Source organism: Phodopus roborovskii, unplaced genomic scaffold, assembly GCF_943737965.1.
Source record: "Phodopus roborovskii unplaced genomic scaffold, PHOROB, whole genome shotgun sequence".
NCBI classification, from domain to species: Eukaryota; Metazoa; Chordata; class Mammalia; order Rodentia; family Cricetidae; genus Phodopus; species Phodopus roborovskii.
The window spans coordinates 49,346-68,223 of NW_026126000.1; the positions used below are offsets into that span (position 1 = coordinate 49,346).

At 34.5% G+C, this 18,878-nt stretch overlaps 1 pseudogene; it reads right to left on the minus strand.

Moving 5' to 3' along the window:
* Nucleotides 1-7,681: 7,681 nt before the first annotated feature.
* Nucleotides 7,682-18,878, minus strand: part of LOC127218254 (transcription factor Sp3-like) — a 137,722-nt pseudogene continuing 126,525 nt past the window's right edge.

Below are 18,878 nucleotides of genomic sequence, written 5' to 3' on the forward strand. Positions count from 1 at the left end.
CAGTGTAATTTCACAGACTATCTTCAGTGCTGACGGCTAAATATAATACACTGAAAATAACATATACAAAGGATGTTTTTAAGATTGATATATACCCACTGCATCTAGGTAATATTATTTCAGTAGATAAATATTTAAATGGCACTATGGTACATATAATAAACAGTTTTAAAAGCTAGTTCTAAATTGTGGATTATAAATCAGAATATTTATTTCAGAGGAAAGATATTATTTGTTACTCTACTGTACATAATACAATATCCACCTCTTTTCCATGATTTAATCTGCATGGTTTGGATTGTGTTAAACTGTGGACCCAAATTATTACATAAAAAAATGAAAAAAATAAGCAATGTTTTACATAGTATACCATTCTTAATAGCACAATGAAATCTTATACTATACAACTGTGGCCCATCTGTGACAGGAATCATTTCTTTATCAAAGATATCCATATTGTGTAAGTCTCCCAACTCTGAGCTTAGTTCTTATATCAGTCATATCATTGGTCAGCATAGTATAGTATGTATGATCAAATAACTATTTCATAATTAAAATGCTCAAACTGAGCAGTTTTATTCAATAAACTACAGAATAAATTGCACATATATGTCTAAATTATTCTTATTCTTGAAAATTCATATAAATATACTGAAAGGATATGCTTTTATAGAGAGGATGGGTAATTTAGAACCATGGATGAATGGGAATTACCCTTTCCACTATATTTTTGTATTGCTCTAATTTAATGAGATAGAGAGAGAGAGAGAGAGAGAGAGAGAGATGTGAGTGTGTATGTGTGTGTGTGTGTGCCTAAAACAATTTTTCTATAATTTCACAGAACACAGTTTTCCTTCTTAACTTAATTTTTCCAGAATAGTTCTCTATCTGTTAAGTCCTGTTGCAAACCTCTATCTAATGACCATGAAGATTCCTTCTATTCATCATAGTTTACCTCTTGCTCACAGAAGGATGACTAAGCAAAGGTAAGCTCTCACATGAACAAAAAGACTTAAGGACTTCAGGAATTGCCCTAATTGTATTCTCTTTTTATTTTTGTCTTTGAAAGACTAAGAGTTTTGTTTGTATGGATGGTTAGATTTTTAGGTTTGTTGATGTTGTTTTGTTTTATGGCTAGCAAGGAGAACAGGAACATGAATAATGTGCATTTTTTAAATTATGTAAAGATGTGGTGTTTTACTTTGCCTGCCAAAAGGCACCTAATAGGTCTAATACAAAGCTGAATGGCCAATAGCTAGACAGAGGAGGGATAGGCAGGCTGGAAGGCAAAGAGAATAAGTAGGAGGAGAAATATAGACTCATAAGAGAAGAGATAGGAGAGAACTAGGGTGAAAGAGGGAGAGATGCCTGGGGCCAACTAGTAAGACAGTCTCCAGCCAGTCAGAAATGGAGGAAGCAGAAAAATAAGACATACAGAATGAAAGGAAGGTAAAAGCTCAGTGGCAAAACAACTGCAGAGAAACAGATTAATTTAAGTTTAAAAGCTACACAGAAACAATCCTGAATGAAGGATGAACACTTATAATTAAGAACAAGTGTCCTTGTCCTTAACTGGAAGTTGGGAGGCAGCCCAGAGAAAGCCTACTACATCTTCTGGGTTTCAGTACCATGAAACAAACTTATTTCATATTTGAGGTAACATTCTATGTATATACAGATTTAAATGGCACATGGGAATTTTATGGATTGTTTTAAATAACATGAACCTCAAAATCATAGCCTTGTAAATAAAATGATCAGTTTGGGCAAAGGTGTAATTAGTTTATCGGATGAGAAACAATTATTCCTTACATGTTTCCATTACAAAAATACTAATGGGCTTCAATTTCCTACATTGCCCTTAATTTTGATACTATTTCATTTCTACTACTTTAAGGTAATATGTAACCCTGAGATAAAAGTTTATCTTCCTAATACAAATTGGCCTATAAATAATACAGATGTTACAAGTAAGAAAAATAGCAAGCAATCTTAATTTATTGTGTTTCTTTGAAGAGTGCATCTCTTTTCATAACTTTCAATCATATGTGATAATTAAAATGCTTATGGGGTATCTAATTATCACCTTATGGATCAACATTTCTTATGGTGAAATGATTCAAAACATCCCTTTTGGCTAATATATATAAGACATTGTCAACTATTGCAACCATCTTGTGAAATACAGTGGCAGAACTTATCACTATATTTCCTTATCACTTTATAACCTTTTTCAACTTTTCCTTGTCCATTCTGAATTCTTCCCTTCCAAGGCTCTGGTAGCCACTGTTCCATTCTTTATGTCTGTAATGACAAGATTTGTCTGTACAGAATAAGTGCACACATTTGCACCACTGTCAAATATACCTATATCATAATTCCTTGAAAATACACTGTTTGCTTATAAACTAATACAAATGGTCACAAATATAAACCTGAAAACATACTAGAAGTTGAAATTTGTGGGTGTTTAGAATGCATTAAATTATTGCAGTCTTAGGGAAATTTGTAATTGTAATAGACTTTATAATCCATTTACCTTATAATGCATCAAGAAGGATATATTATGTGGTATCCCATATAAATTATCTAGGAAAATTCTTATTTGACAAAGTAATCCATCTTTTCCTTGAAACAGTTCTAATTATTCAAATTAATTCTGCCCAGATAAGTTCTTTCTCCATGTTAATATCCATCTGTATATTTTAGTTCTGCTTTATAAAAACAGCCAACTTCAAAGTGAAAAAACTGCATTGTATGGCCCATACAAAACTATTTCTCGGAATAAATTTAAAACAAGATACACAAAGAAAACATTAATTATTAATTGAAATTTTAGCCTTAATTTCTAATCACTAGCCAAACTTGAGACATTACAAGTAAAAAAAAATAGACTACAACAAAAGAAAATTCAGTCACTGGCTTGTACTTATAGCATTTCATAACAACACAGAGATTCTCAGAATTGAAAGGCTATCTTACTAGTCACGGGCATCCAGAAAGACATCTCTATCAGGATAGGCAGTAACATAATTAACTGTACAGAAATTTTATTGTTCACAGAAGGCAAAGAAGACTAACATAGTAGAAGTAATTCTGAAAAGGAAGTAATTAACAACAATGACAAAAACTCTCAGAATTGCCAAATGATGTATACAAAATGTATAATTCTTTTAAAAATCACAGGACATGCAGAAGAATACATTTATAAATTAAAATGTAGCGAATATAGACTATCTACAAGAAGGACATGACCTAAAAACAGAGATCAGCTACTTATTGTGTTCACAGAACTAAACAAACTATGTTGGAAAAAAAATGTGAAATTATCATTAAGTAAATATATCATTTTTATAAAGACAATTCAAATAGGAAAGTTGGAGGTAAACAATGTCATAAGTAAAGTGAAAAATGATAAATAGAACTTGACACAAAATTGGTTTGGGAAAGAAATTGGTAAATGTAAGGATATACTAATGAAAAATTACCACATGTGAGAACAGACTTAAAAATAAAACAAAATAAACAACAATAAATAAGCAACAACAAAAATTACCTAAGAGACATTAAGAAATGCACTTATACATTTCAATAAAAGCAGAACATAGGTCCTAGGGAAGGAGGAATTTTAAAAATGAGCAGAACGTTGTATTGAGAAACTGCTACCTGACATGTTTGTCAGCTGAAGGAAATAAATTGTTCATATGAGAAGCTCAGTGAGGTCCTAATAGAGACCATCGAACTATCACAAGATAAAAAGACAAATCTCTCAAGTATCAAGAGAAAACTGACTTGTTATATACAGGGAATTCTCAGTAAAGAAATAAAATTAGCAAACTGATGATCAGAAACCATACCATCCATAAGACAAGTATATGACTGGACTGGAACAAGAGATTTAATTGGGGGGGAAAGAGAGTGAAAAGGGAGGAAATACAGGGAAGGATAGCCCAAACTAAATGGCCTTTGAGAAACCATGTAGAAACCTACTATAGTAGAAACTACATACACACACACACACACACACACACACACACACACACACACACACACACATACATGCATAATCACTTAATAATGGCAGAGACAAAATGCCAACTATACTTCTATTACCACCAAATGAAACATCCAGTACCAAAAGTGGGTTATGCCTAATTGAATTGTTTGTAAAGGGTCACCATGAAAACCCCAAAACAACTCAGGCTATTATCAACGCTATTCATTGCTCTCCACAATCTGATGGTAAGGCCATGTTGCTAATGATAACACCTAGATAACTCCTTGAAAATGGAGAAGTCAAGATGATGCCTACCTAGAGACCTAGAGCCTTCATCACTGCTCACTAGTATCCATGGTACTGGAACCAAACCAGAAGAGAATGGTAAACACCAACCTAGCTACCTAACTACATGATGGGCTGGTGAAATAGTGGCAAAAATGTTGTGGGAGTCAACATTATCTCGCTAAATTAAGGCCCACTGCCTGAAATAGAGACCATGCCTAACATTACTCAGGTGGCCAAGAACCAGAGAATAGATAAATCATGGGTCTAGAGGGAAACCAAATATAACTGTTATGATGAAGGAGTGTAGCAATAAAATGACTCCTAACATCACTCTGCCCTAGTTATAGATCAGTATCTTGCTCAGCGATTATCAGAAATGGTCTCATGCACTAGATGGGAACAAATACAAAGACCCATAAGTGTACAATGTAGAAAGAATGAGACCTTGGAACATACAGCCATAATTTGGATGTCTCCATCAAATTCCTCCCAGGGCTTAAGGAAGTTTGTAGAAGAGGAGATGGAAAATTTTTAGAGCCAGTAGGAATGGAATACACCAAGAAAAGAAGGCCTTATAGACACAACAGGACTGACACATACATGAACTCACAGATACAACACTCCTAGGGCAAAGGTATAAGTCATATGGTCTCAGAACTTAGGGGAAAAGTGGAAATAAGCCCCAATTCCTGGCCCAAAGTTATCTTTCACTTGGAAAGAAAAAAATTGTTTTCTCTAATGGTGTCTCACTGGGTAATCCAATCACACTTAAGGGGGTTCTTCTCTTATTGCCTGAGCTTTAGGTTTGTTTTTGTTTTTGTTTTTGTTTTTTGGGGGGTTTTTTTGTATTGTTTTGTTTGTTACAGGTTTTAATCTTCATAGGTACTTTACATATATATAATGTTTTCCAATCTTGTGCTTTTTTTAAATGGGATTTCTAAGTGTTTGAATATGCATCTGTATGTGTTTTTTATGCCTTTTCTTTGGCACATTTTTGTGATTGGTGGAAAGATTCAGGTGTTATGCTGGCCTGTCCTTGTCACCTGGCAGAATGAATGCACTTCAGGAGTACTCTGGTCAGCCCAGGTGCAAAGGATCCTTTTAAAAGACAGACCCCCTGCCCACTTATGCTCTCTTTTCCTCTTTCTTTCCTACTGTTACCCTGGGGCAGACAGAACTTTTCCTGTCTCCCTCTTCTCTTCTCTTCTCTTCTCTCTTCTCTCTGTCTGTGCCTCTTTAATATTTTCCCCTTCCTCTCCCCACACCTTCCCTTTCTAATAAAAATGCCCCCCCCAAAGCTCTGTCTGCTTGGCATGTTTGTCACCTGCTTTGGTTACCCTTGCTTGGTGTGGAATCATCTAGGTACTCCAAGCACTTTATCGTAACAGCTTTTTTATCCAATTCTGATTGTGTATGTGTGTGCATGTGCATGTGTGTGTGCTTGTCTAACGCTGTTTTTTTCCAATGAAATGACATGGATTTGGATGCTTAGGGAGGTAGGGAGTATCTAGGAGGATTTGGGAGAGGGCAACCATCATCAGAACATACCAAAAAAATTGAATTTGAATAAAAATTACATATACAAGATTATTAGCTAATACAAAGAGCAATCTTTGTTGTGCAAGTTTGCATAACGTACAAAATACCACTTGTATATTAGAAAAATCACAAAGGAAAGAGAAGAAAAGAAAAGGGAGTGATACAAAATTGTTTGGTTTTTCTTTTTTTAAGTTATATTTAATAAATTCATTTTAAGTAAAAAATTAAGTTGTCATCACCTCTATACACCTCTTTTTAAGTAAATATATTTGTTTACAATCCTAGCATCTGAAATCAAGAGTCTTAAAAATAAAAGCCTAAAGGAAAAATAAAAGCCAGACTTTCTTATCCATACCACTGCAGTTATTTTAAATCCCTTGGACTACAACAAACTCAAAAGAAAAAAAATAGTGTTTTATTAACTACCACACTGTTATAATACACTTTAAACATACAATAAGGTAGTCTTTAAATCTGAGGTGGTCTTAAAGATAACAAATGAACAGAATCCAACTTCTTGAAATAGGTGAACTGCTGCAGTTATTGGTACATTTAGGAAAACTGTAGAGCTCTTACAAGACCAGCAATGTAATTTTATGTTTTACATTTTTAATTGAAAACATAAACAATAATTAAAAAACAAAAAGAAAATACAGCATAATAAAAAAACATACATTTCTCAATTAAATGTATTGGATACATATAAATTTTAAGGGAAGAAGCAAGAAAAAGGAAAATGGTTGATATTTAAGTACAGACTATTTAGACAAAAAATTAAAAAATATAGTAATGGTTCTAGTTTCTATGACTAATATCCTTATGGTTGGAGTATCACCACTGTGGAAGTGATTTTGTTATGTTTGCATATGTTATACTTTATTGGTAATTTACACAAGGCTTTTAAGGCCCTGACAGACATGTCATTTTTGGAAACATGATTGGATTTAAAAAAATAAAAAAGAAAGAAAGAAAAAAAATCACTGCTAAGACACAATACACATTATTATTATTATTATTATTATTATTATTATTATTATTATTATTATTATTTTGGTCCTCCAAACTTCAGGAAAAGGGGTAATTTGCTATAACATTTCTTACCACCCAAAATCTTCAAACCTACACATTTTCAACTTTTTAAAAACATCGGTTATATTGCCCAACTTCATTATTGAAAGAATATTAATAGACATTATTTTGGCAAATTAAATCTTAAACATGGCTTTTTCAACAGAATTTAAATGGTGACTATCCCCTAAAGTTCCATGTTAAAATGTAGTTTTCAAAATCTTACAAGAGCAATGCTTAAAATATTGTACAGTTAACCTAATTAAAATAATTAGCTTCAAAATGACAAATTGATAAGCTAAGTAAAGCCTATACTATGTAACATTTGCTTGGAAACTTGATTTGTCAGTTATGCATAATAAAAATTCCAGTCATCAAAAAAATTACAAAAAATTATCATAACATGATTTCTTTCACCCACCAACTTTTTTTTTTATCTTACAATAGATAAATACCAACAGTTTCTCATTTTAACACTAAACCACACAGGATTGATGCATTTGGTTAGACTACCATTCACATTGTTAAATTCAATTTTCTCTTTATATAACTTGGTAAAATTTCATTTCTTCTAGATTCCAAAAGTACCAACAAAACCCATGCAATTTTATCATTTTAATATACTATGGAATATCATACAAAGTAAGGCATTTCAGTGTTATGTATAACCAATTACTGTCAATCCAAAACTTTTTGCACATCAATAAAAATATACCTAAGAACTTAGGAACAATATTCTTCTCACTACTTTATAAAAATAACCACAATGAATAAGTATTTGTGTAATAATTACTCCATTGTCTCATTTCCAGAAACTATGACAAGCTGTTAAGGTATCTCAGTGTTGGTAAGGATGTCTTGATTGCTGGTGGCAGAAGTATTGGTAAGGATGTCTTGATTGCTGGTGGCAGAAATATTGACAGTTCCTATCCTTGAAACAGACCCCTGTTAAATATTTGCAAGGATAAGTGTTGTTCCTCCTGCAGTAATCAAGGTATCATCTCTCCCAGCTTCCATAGATGCCAGCACTGTACTGCTAGAGTGAATAACTTTTTTATTTTGATGTGTTTTAATATGTTTGGCAAGGTGGTCACTTCTCATAAAATGTTTTGAACATTCTGGACAAACAAACTTCTTCTCACCTGTATGTGTTCTTCTGTGCCTTTGTAATTCATCACTTCATGTAAATCTTTTGCCACAGAACATCCAGTTACAAATAAAAGGGCGCTCTCCAGAATGCCAACGTAGATGCGCTCTCAAATGCGAGGTTTTCCCATAGACTTTACCACATCTGGTATATGACAAATGTGTTGCTTCTTCTTTCCAAGATTGGTACCTCTCCCACCACATTCTTTACAGTTGGGACAGGTGCAAGCTACCCTCCGAAGTCTTTTTGCTTCTTGATGTTGTTGGTTCCCTTCTTCATCTACCACTTGTACTCTTAAGTGTGTTAGGTCATTGGCATTCAGTGTAGAATCACCACTGAGCTGCCACTCTTCAGGGTCTGGTTCTTCTTCCTTGATCCTAATATCTTCAGGACTGTCAGCATTCTCTCCTGGATATAGTTGTATACCAGTAGAATCTACAGAATTTACTGTAAATGTCTGTAGATTTGGCAACTGACCAGTGCTTAGACTAACTGGAGTTGAAGTCAACGTTCCACCTGCTGCGACTTGACCAACGTGACTGTCTGAACAGGCGTCAAAGTTATTTGTTGAGCAGCGGTATTCTGTATTTGCAGATTCTGCAAGTTCCTGACCCCTTGTACTTCAAATGTTTGCCAGGTTATCTGTCCAGAAGGAGTCACTGTCTGTGTCTGAATTAAAATGGTTCCAGGATTCAGCTGCGACTGAAGGTTTTGCGAAGCCTGTTGTGATATATTTTGACCACTGGCTTGCACGCCATGGATTGTCTGTGGTGTAAACCTTGCACAATTTTGTCTTGACTGGTTGGCTTCTGAGAATGTTGAAGTTGTAGACATTGTACAACAGGCTGTGCTGTAGAAACCTGAATATTCTGAGCCTGTGTCTCTTCAGAAACAGGTGACTGGATATAATTTCCCTGAAGATCTGAAGAATGGACTTGCCCACTAGAAGTAGTCAAGCTATTTGTGTTTTGTTGTAATATACCTGCACTATCTATCATAACAGGCAACTGTGATGAAGAGGATGTTGGCACAAATAAATCTGTATCAGCATTAGTTTAATCAGGAGAAACCCACTCACCAGTCCTTTCTGAATTGTCTGAACTATCCATAGATTGTCCTGTGTTTATCAAATGTCTATCAGCATTAATGCCTGCAGTCATTGTCTGAGAACTTCCCGAGAGTCCAAAGAATCTAGATCGATACTATTGATTGGTACAAAGGTAATATTTCCTGGCAGACAAAGGGGCACATTAGCAACTACTTCAGTTTGGCCAGGAAATAATGAACCACCAATTGCAACTCCCTGAACCTGGACTTGACCAGTCTGTAGTATGAGATTCTGGATATTAGCTGGAGGTGTTCCAGAGGCAAATACAGTTTGATTAGAGCCAGGAATGATCTGAATTTGACTGTTTTCTTGATTTATAACCCTATTATCTGAGGAGCCTGTGAAGCCAATCTAAACCTGCTGGGCATCTGTTGACTGAATCTGTGGTAATACTTGATACTGAACATTGGACACTCTACCATTTGATGAATCTGATCCTGGTGTAAATGAAAATATTTGTTGATTATGCAGATTCTGAAGGGGAAGGGCATACTGCCCTGTAAGGAGTACGGTTTTTCCACCCGCTGCCGTGCCTGCCCCAATTAATGCACAGAGACTCTGTATTTGATATTATGCTGTTGGACAGGTGCTAGTTTCTTATCTGCTAGCTCTGCCTTAATTATTAACCCATTTCTGTGTATTTCCACGTGGTCTTACCAAGAGCAGAGGAATGGTGGTTCTGTTCCTCCAGGCTCACCATCCTGACTCCTCCTTACTACTTCCTATTTCCTCCTTGTCTCCTAGTCCCGCCTATCTTGCTTTCCTATTGGCCAACAGTGCTTTATTCATTAACCAGTATGAGAAACATATACAGAATGACATCTCCCATCCTCTCCTCTTTTCTGTCTAAATAAAAAGAAGGGTTTTAATCTTAACATAGCAAAATATATAACACAACAGTTATCAAGTAAGTATCACAGTTAACAATATTATGTCCATTAACATTTAGCATTATTTAAGAAAATATTCCATCATCTGTCCTATATTTGTGAGTCTAAAGTCTTATATGTAACTTATCTTTAATAATAAGGAAAACTATAACCATAACTATCTATCTTCAACGCCCTCAAAGATCACAGAAGGATAGTATATAAACTCTAGAAATGACAGAGACATCTTGCCTTTTCAGTCACCTGAAGTTCTTCTGTAATCTTCCTTCTTCGGCCCATAGGCCAGAGTATGTCTGACAGACTCTTCAGTAAAGCAGGAAACTTTAAAATGTCTTTTTGTATTGGCGGTTTGTCAGTCACTTTTCTCTGTGTCCTGCATACTGTCTGGCAGACACTTGCATGAAGCAGGATCTCTGTAGCAATGTCCATCTTGAATCAGCAGTCACTTTTCGGTGGGTCCTACATGTCCAGTTTATACAGCACAAAGTCAAACAGTCCAGACAAGAGCAGTATCTTGTACAAATGGCTAGTCTTGCCATATTGAAAGTAATCTCCATAACGAGTTTCTTCAATGTCCATCTTCCTTTCTGAAGCAGGTGGTGTTGCCAGGAGCAATTGTGCCTCATTGTCAAGAAAAACCCTAAACCATTTTAAATGCCATATTCTGTAGGTCTTTGAAAGGTTTGAAGAATGCCTATCTCAAATACATCTCTGCATATCTAGAAAACCTAACTCACCTAGCTATAAGTTTTGACTATTATAGGTAACTATATAAAATCTGTACTAAATTACATTACATTTTTAAATGAGCTATATAAACACAATACATAAACAAGAAGAGAAATATACATATCACACACAACATTGACCTTAAATTGTATCAATAAATGAAAATCCATTCCAAAACAAAGTATTTATATCTATACCATAATTCCCTTTTTGCCTTTAAAAGGATATTGGTTGTGATCATTAACCATTTATAACCAAGTCCATTTAAATGAAAAGAAACATTTATAAATAATATTTGGGAATTTATCACACACCTATTAGAAGTAATGGCCATTATGGGCATACCTGCACAAATAAAAACTGACAATGCTCCAGCATATGTCTCCAGCAAATTGAAACAGTTTTTTGAGTATTATAACATAAAGCACATAACTGGTATACCACACAATCCTACAGGACAAGCAGTGGTTGAGAGATCCAATCGTAATTTAAAAGAAATGCTCCATAAACAGGCAGGAGGAACCAAGACACCCAAACACAGATTATATAATGCTTTATTAACATTAAACTTTCGTAATGCTGATGAAAAAGGAAAAACAGTTGCAGAAAGACACTAGACAATATAAAAACTTCTCAACTAAATCAGCCAGTGTACTTCAAGGATGTACTGACCTCAGAATGGAAAGCAGGATACGTGTTATGTTGGGGTAGGGGTTTTGCATTTGTATCTACAGGAGAAGAAAAACTATGGATACCATCTAAGTTAATCAAGATCCGAGTTGAACAAGAGAAACATCTTAATGAAGAGAAATGACAAGTCATCCAACAAATTGGGTCCCATGAGGTGTGCGGAGGCCTCTCAAAGGTAGGGGAAGTGTTCTGTTCTTGTTCTTACAGGAAAACAGAGAAAACCTATCATCAAACAGCCACACACACACAAAAAAAAAAACACTGAACATGTAGGTGCCTACAGAAGAGAAGACAGCTCTTCAGAAACAATAACTTAAGGAATCAGAATCTGATATATGGTAAAAAAAAATATATTTAATTGTAGTACACTATTTCTATACAGAAATCTATTTCTCTCTACTATCTAGTATTCCTGAAGTCCCAATTTATGTAAACCAATGCTGGTTTGGGAGTTGGATTTGGCTTTCCTTCTTTAAATTCAAGCATGTTGTTAAGATTAAATTCATGGTTTCTGCCTTAAATCAAGAAGCCAATTGGTGTAAGGCAGAAGAAAACAAAATCTGGGGACTCATATCTTATATGCAATTTTCTCTCTGAAATCCTAATTTTCTCACATACATTTTAATACTTATTGTTGTCTTTCCCTAATGCATACCTTAAAACTAGAAAATTTTACTTTAATATTGATGTGTAACTTTTCCACAAGGAATAATAACGATTCCTAATAGCAGTCTTGAACTCTCTGGAAAGACGATGGGGCCCCACATCATTGTTTCTACTTGACTCAACCTGATGCATCTGAACCACAAACATCACCCTAAAACCGGTTTGAGACTTTTTTGCTCGAGACAACTCATGACTAGCTAGCTGTAATGGTACACCTTTTTATTACACCCTGGCCAGAGTTTCAAATAGAACTACAGTCAAGAATTTTCTGCCACACAGTGACTAGCTACATAACATATGTCACAGCCAGTTCTGTTGAGAAATTTGGTTGCTAAAAATTTTTCTTCCTACAGGATCCGTTGGAGCAATCATCGTCCCATTTCAGCAGGAAGTAACCTTAAGATAATGATGCCCCCTTTCCCTACCCTTGGAATTTTGGGATAATAGTCATCGTCTTTGGGTTGGTTTTAGTTATTTAGGGTTGGGTATGGAAGGTGATGCTTACACTCGGTTTACCTTTTAGACAATAATAGGGAATGGTTGGGAAAGGTATGGTTTAGATGGGATATAGGTAGATTAGCCTATTTTCTTGTGAATTTGAGTAACAATGAGATAGTATTTTACAGTTTACATTGTTATGTATTCTTATATGTGGTAAGATATGTAAAATTAAGTTTATATTTTATTATATTGTGTGAAGTCTTTCCACTTATGATGTTTTATGCACATTATTTTTACCATATTCTATGTATGTATACTTTTCTTGTATTCAAGACACTTTGTATATTGATACAATTTGGGATATTTATCTTGCTGCCCTTTATAGCTATTATAGCTATGCCTCTACCTCTTTTTTAGGGATTTATATGTATGTATATGTATATAGTTATATTGTTTAAGTATTTGTTCCTGCTTTACTCAGGGAAGCTTTAATCAGTTTTTTAGCTAAGTTCCTGAGTATTACAGATTATCTTCACTCATGTTTCCTGTACCTATGACATTAGTCAGTTATAGATGCTTAATCTTCAGTCACTTCATAGACATGCAGAACATGGCATTTAAATGTTTTAATATTAGTACTCCATTGACATGAGACACTGTTGCTCCTGACAGCACCGTGCACTTTCCCAAAAATATGTTGGACATTGTTGTTGCTCCTGCTGGAGTTCATTCTCGCCTCAGCTAATGGCCTGTTGGGCAAAGAATTGTCCCCACCTTGACCACTGATTTGGTCATGCAGTCCTATGTGCTTGCAGGAGACAAATATAGAAGACTGGTGGACCTTGCCAAGTCAGGGTAAGACAGCCATTCTACCTCCCTGCTGTTGTTGTGGTCTGTCAAGTTCTCTTGGCCTTAGCCAAAACTGGGTGTACCACGTTTGTTTTTTCTTAGGTTGCTGTTATTGTTGCATCTTTCAGTATACTTTCTTTTTCTGTATACATAATATTTTTACTATGCTATGTCATTGGCATTTTCTCTTCTGGTATTATTTATTTTGCTATTCTGTGTGCTTCTAATGTTTTCATGATGGAAGATGTCATTTTGTAAATATGTTTCTCATACTGGTTAATGAATAAAGCACTGTTGGCCAATATGAAAGCAAGATAAGCAGGACTAGGAGACAAGAATAATTTGAGGAAGTAGTAGGGAGGAGTCAACATGGAGAGACTAGGGTGAGTGGATTCCGGTCCCACTCCCCAGTAAGATGAGACCACATGGAAATACTTAAATTAATAGAAATGGGTTAATAATTAAGACAGAGCTAGCCGATAAGAAAGTAGTACCTGGCTAACTAGCCAACAGCTTTATATCAAATACAGAGTCTCTGTGTATTAATTGGTGCTTGCGTGACAGTGGGACAAGACCAGTGGTGGGGAAAACCTACTCGTAACATTTTCATGGGTATGTCTTTCCTGAATTTGGAAAAGTTTTGTTCTATAATCTTGGTGAATAATCAACAGTCTATGCCATTGACTTGGGATTCTTCAGTATCTAGCTACAGTTTGGAGGCTTTTTATTTTCATGATGTCTCAGATTTCTTCTATTTTCTATATTTTAACATCTCATATTCTTTGCTTATTTAATCTGGGTCCTCTATTTTACTTCCAGCTCAAATATTCATCTTCTGTTTAATCCCTTCTACTTGTAAGGCATTCTTTTGTGTTTTCTAGTTATGTTGTTGGGTGTTTAAATTCCATCTTTGTTTCAGCTTGAGTCCTTTTCAATGTTTTTGTTTCTTTATTAAATTCCATTTCAAATCCTGTATTGTCTTGGTCGTGGAATGTAGTCTGGCAGATGTAGGAGACTGAACTTGTGTGTAATATGTGAGTCCTGGTCAATGTCTTGATTATGTGGGTAGATCTTGGGTTTTGAGAGCTTATATGAAGAGAATATTTAGGCCGACTCAGCCAACTATAACCTTGACAAAGATGTGCAGGATATGTCTTGGTAGAAACATAAAATGTAGCATGGGAGTGTCCTATGGTTGAGAGGCAGCCAGTATTGGTTCTGAAAGAAACCTAGAGGTTGATTATGGAGCAAGAAACCATGTTCAGACTAAGTTTAGGTACTGGATTTGGTGCCTGGGCTAGATCTTGGGGGTTGGTGAGAGGTTTTTGAGGAGGTTTCAGAAAGACTCATGCAGATACACCCTTGAGAAAGCTGTCAAAGTTCCTGTAGAATGGAGAAGTTGGCTATTATCATACTTAATGGCATGAAAATTAAAATATTCCCCCTAGTATGGCAAAGAAAAATATGTCTGTTTTGTCTAGTTTATTCACCATTCTACTAGGTATCCTATTTGCCAAGATAGCTAGGCAAGAAAAATAAGTAAAGAAATTTCAAGTATCCAAATTAGCCAGGAAGTAAAATAACTATTTGTAGATGGCATAATCTTATACAAGGGGATCTGCAGATAGTAGAACCAACAAGAAATAAGTTCAACAAACAAAACAAACTATAACAATTTTGTTGTTATATATTAGTAAACAGTATTTTTCATTTTCCACAGCATTCAACATGAGAAAACATTTAATAAATTTAGCATAATTATAAGTATTACCTACTGTTAACTACAGAAATTTTTCAGACCAGGAACATGACTTTTAAAGTCATTCATAGAGATTTATAAAGTAATGACAATGATTAATTTGTTAAGGAAATCAATATGGAACTATTCATGAAGCTTCTCACAAAATGCTACAAAACAAAGGGATGAGTTGGGACGATTATAAGCAAAATGTTTTAAATGGAACTCAAATCCCTCAAAGAAGAAAGTAAATGAGGAAGTAGAGAGAAAACATGAAATCAGCATGTGAAAGTTGAATGAAAGTAAGGGTGTTTCAGAGAGTAAACAATGCAAGGTTGCTTTTCTCTCAAGATATATCCATCAGTTAGCTTAGTGTTTCCATGGGACTTCTAACAGTAGAAGTTAGTATGCCTTTGACACTTTTGCCTACTCTTAGGTCTTATCCTATTGGCTTGCCTTATCCAGCCTTGATAGGAGGGTTTTTGTCTTGTCTTATTGTATCTTGTTCTGTCATGATTGGTTGTTGTCTCTTGGAGGGCTGCTCTTTTCTGTAGGGAAAAGGGGAGTAGACTGTAGGGAAAAGGGGAGTAGATTGGCGGGAAGCGAGGAAGGACGAGAGCTGGAAGGAGTGGAGGGAGGAAAAACATTGGTGCTGAGAGAAGAATATATATATTGTATGGGAGAATATATATAGATTCCACATACCTCACACTATTCATTATATACCAGTTAACTTCTGTTTATATAATAGAACAAGGAAATTATATATTTTAGTATATATAATAACGAATAATGGGGGATCCAGATCACAGTCCTGTCAAGATGATTCTGTGGCTATTAGGAACCTTAAGTATGCAGCAATTCTGCTGAGAGCAACTGAAAATCACCTTACAGGAGGCACATGAAGCTTGGCTTATGAACATCAAGGGGATCAATTTCATTATGTTATGTAAAAAATAACTTTTGCCAATAAAGTATTTGAAAATGTCACCCTTTCAACTAAGTCTAGTTTATCAAAACTGTGTGTTTTTTAATAAAAATATAAATACAGCCATATGTTCCTGAGGTAAAGGTTAAACAAACAAGTACATTTTCTCACCTTTTTGCCTTTTCTCATGTTAACTTGTAAAGGAGTAGAGCTGATGCTACAATTTAAAGCTCTTTTTAAAGAGGAAATTCAGAAACATTATCAGGAAATGAATGAAATAAACCATTTATATAGACATCACATTGAAATATTCCTTAAAATTAAAACTTACTGTAGCAAATTCTCTTTCTTCTTATCAGCATCTTCTTCAAAGTCTTGTGGCATCCCTTACTTGTGGAAGCTGATGATGAGAAAAGAACAATGAAGGAATTTAATAGCATCTGACAGTTTTAAAGCACTTATTAGAAGTAGATTGCCCTTGTTTGGTAAACACATTAAGGCTACTAGTTTCAGTATAGAACACAGCTATGCTTGTTCTACATAGAATAGTGTGATAAAAGAAATTTGTTTTGTTGTATTTTTCAATGGAGTGGGACATGTTATGATAAAACTAGGGAGTCTGATAGAAATCATGGAAATGGAAAAGAGTAGAGAAATAGATAAAAAATAGGAGGATATACTGGAAGTGAGGAGGGGTGGATATGATTCACATGTACTAATCTGTCATAAATCCATTATCTTATATACATCCTGAAATTGAGGTTTCTAAAGAGGAAAATTACATGAAGTGAAATAGCACTATCAGCAGATATCACAGGCTCTTATGAAGAACATACAAACATAGTTATTAGGATAACTACATTGTAAATTTTCTACTCATTGAAATACATACATGTAATTTAATCTCCATTATACATAGAAAGTATTATGTATACGTATGTAAATTAATAATGCTGCTAGTGTCCAAAGGACACCACAAATTCCCATCACAATCAATCCAATATTGTTTACCCTGGCTCTTTCCAGCTTACTTAGATAGACCATGACTTTTCAGGCCAGGGCACCTGGGGTATGCTAAGTCACTCATATTCTTATAAGAGCACATAGGGGAAAGAGAAAGTGGTGAAGAGGAGGGAAGGACAGAGAGAAGAAGGGGAAGACAACAGAGGGAAGAGAGAGGAAAGGAGAGGAGAGGAGGGGAGGGGAGGGGAGGAGAGGAGAGGTGGAAGTGGGGAGACAGAGAAAGGAGGAAATATAGTAAGAAAGAAGGGAGAGGAGAGAGATGGGGTAGACAGAACTAACAAATAATAAAACTAATAGAACTAATAAAAATAATAGAACTAATAAAAACACTTGAAATAACATCTTGTTCAGGCTATCACTGATAATTGAGAACATCCTTAGAAGGTAAGACTTGTAGAGGATGGAGAGTTTAGTGGAGAAAGGAAACTAGAGACAGAAATGACCTAGATTTAACATGCAACCTAGAAATTAACAGATATTTTGAAAAGAATATTTTTCTTCCTGGAGAATGGAATTCCATCTGCCTATCAAAGTACAAGTTTGCTAGAAGTACTGTTAAAGGCATCCAAAAAATATCCCAGTTCAGTTAGGGTATTTATCTTTGATTTAGTCATGAAATAATTAATTTAATATATCTGAAGCCCTGTCTTAATATCCTGAACCATATAAACACCAAAGATATTCTGAACCATATAAACAATAAAGATACAAAAGTATGCATACATATATGAAAATATACATGTGGAAAATATAAAGTTTCACTAATAATACTATGTGTTTTAATCTGATGTGTAAAATACTTTTCCATTAAAATTTTTTCATTTCAAATATAGCTCTAAGTCTCAGAAACAAAATTGCTATTACACACATGCACATATACATAAAACTTATAGTGGGCTATAGTAATACAAAGTTATTGCACTTTAAACATAACTATTTAACAATCATTTATCATATGTTATCCTTATTCCAGACAGTGCTAAGTCAATCAGAACCAAATTATCTTTTGAGGTCTATAAATTCAAGCTATAAATTTTTTTGGGTGGGGTCAGAACAAAGTAATTCCTCTTACCACTCATTTTAAGCTTACTGTCATTATGTAGTAATATTTTACCTTTAATTAGTCTCAAATTTACTATCAAAACAGTTTAAAAGTAAGGAAAGTTTTAACATTCAAATCTAGTATTTTGATAATTGCTTCTCTAACAAAAGTGATAAAATTAACAATAACAAAAGCTTCAACATCTAGAAATTCTTAATGCCCTAAAAGTTATATCATTTTCATAACTTCAAATTCAAGAGAATATTGTGTCTAATAAAAGAAAATACAATGTGGCAAATGTTTTTCAACTAATAAACACAAATTATATTTAGTGGAAATAATAGATGAGAAATTCTCTCAATGTTATAAGCTTTTACATTAGGATGGGAGTCTTCATAATACTGAGAATTTAATAGTAGCAGAAACCTAATGGAGCTTTAGTTACTGTGACCAAAATCTGTAGCAGACAAAAATGTGTATTTGGTAATTTTGTAGTTGCTAAATGACTATGCAATCAAGGCCATTGTTGATCATTCTTCTTGTAAGCAATAGAATATTCTCTTCTAATGGGTAATAAAGTGGACAATTTTTACAGAAGATTAAAGTCAATCTAAAACTAAAAGGAGGAGGAAGCACTAATCAGCTAGATTTTCAATCAAGTTACTTGTAGTTTAGGACTTAACATTTCTAAGCACTTCATTTTTCTAACCTTCAAACTATAGTAAACATTAGAAG